Source organism: Condylura cristata, unplaced genomic scaffold (genome assembly GCF_000260355.1).
Source record: "Condylura cristata isolate star-nosed mole 26May11 unplaced genomic scaffold, ConCri1.0 scaffold00054, whole genome shotgun sequence".
Lineage (NCBI taxonomy): Eukaryota > Metazoa > Chordata > Mammalia > Eulipotyphla > Talpidae > Condylura > Condylura cristata.
This window is the reverse complement of record NW_004567155.1, coordinates 1,191,906-1,193,418: the sequence shown is the minus strand read 5'-3', so window position 1 is coordinate 1,193,418 and position 1,513 is coordinate 1,191,906.

The following is a 1,513-nucleotide window of genomic DNA, read 5'->3' as shown; positions in this document are numbered from 1 at the left end:
ATTGACCCTTTTCTGGAACAATCACTGACGACTCCCTGCTGGTCTTCATCCCCTTCCCCAAGACAAACACCGGCTGCTCGCTGCGCCTGAGCTCAGCCACTAGCTTTTCTTGAGCCAGTGGCTGCCCCTCCCCGGGCTCCGGTGCCCAGCTCGGCCGCTCGCAGCCCCTGACGCCTGCAGTCACAGCTAAACGTCGCATCCGCGACAGTCACCGCCAGTGCGGGCAGCCCAGTGCGAGCGGGCGCAGGAAGAGGAGCACCGTCCCTCTGCCTTGAGGACTGCTGCGCCCTGTCTTCCTGGCTTGCGGCTGCCTGACTAACTCCCCTCGCTGGACTGCAAGTGAAGACCCGCTGCAGGCGACTCGCGCCAGCGCCGACTCCCGCCTTCCGCGCCGCTCCCCTTCTAGGGGTCTCCGCCCGCCTACGCCCCCCCTTGAGGCCCTGGCCTCTGGCAGCCCGGGTCGGCGGCCCGACAGGCAGCCCTCACGCCTTCTTGTGGGGGCAGGGGGGGGGGAGCCCCGGTTTCTGAAATCTCTGACGGGAATGCGGGACGGCAGCTGCAGCCTGAGCGATGGCCACCAGGTGGCGCTGCCACGGGTCCGGCGAATCAGCGGCCAAGGAGGGGCCGTTGGGGAAGTGGCCGTCACCACTGGGGCCAGGCCAGCACTCTGGGCTGGTCCTCCGGGAGGGACACGCACCCACAGCACCCAGGCGGGAGCTGCCCCTCGGCCTGTCCCCTTGCTTTGTCTTCCACCAGACGCCTGGGCCCCCCAACTGGCTATGGGGAGCCCAAGGGCGTGGCTGGCACTTGGACCCAGGCTCTTGTCCCGCCCCCAGGCTGGCACTCAGCCGTCCGGTGACACGCGCGTCCCGCCTGGGCCGTGGCTGTGAGCAGCTGGGGGCCCCGGAGCCCGTCGCGGGGCTGGGCTGTGCTGCTCTGCCAGGCCCCTCAGGCCGGCCCCAGACTCCAGCTGACCCTTCAGTTACCCCAGCAGGCCGCGCCGGGGCCCGCGGCCACGCCTCACCCGCGCCGGCCGGGCCGCGCCCGCTGCGGGTCTCTGCCGCTGTCTGTCTGTCCGTCCCTCTCGGGCGGTCTGTACGGCTGGACGTGGGTGAGAGGGCACCTCGTGGCCGCCCAGCTGGGCAGGGGCTGCTGCTGAGCTCCCAGGGCACCAGGGACACCAGCTTGTCCAGCAGGTGTGACTCGCCCAGCGCTAGGTCCCCGTGACCCCCGACCCTGCCCTGCCCCTGCGGCCCCGCGCTGGCCCCGGAGGCCATTTCCTGCTGCAGCTGTTTGCCTGGCGAGGAGGCGGGAGACCTCTCTGGTCGCGGGGGACAGCCGGCAGCCGAGTGTCCAGTGCACAAAATAGGGGCGCGGGGGGCCTCTGTGTGAGGCCAACCAGAGGCTCTAGTGTTTCTGGCTTCAGGGGCAACTCCGGGGGGCATGGGGGGACGGGCTGTGGGGAGCACCAGAGGCTGCCGCCCCCGGAGTCCAGCCCACGGTGTGCAGGTGC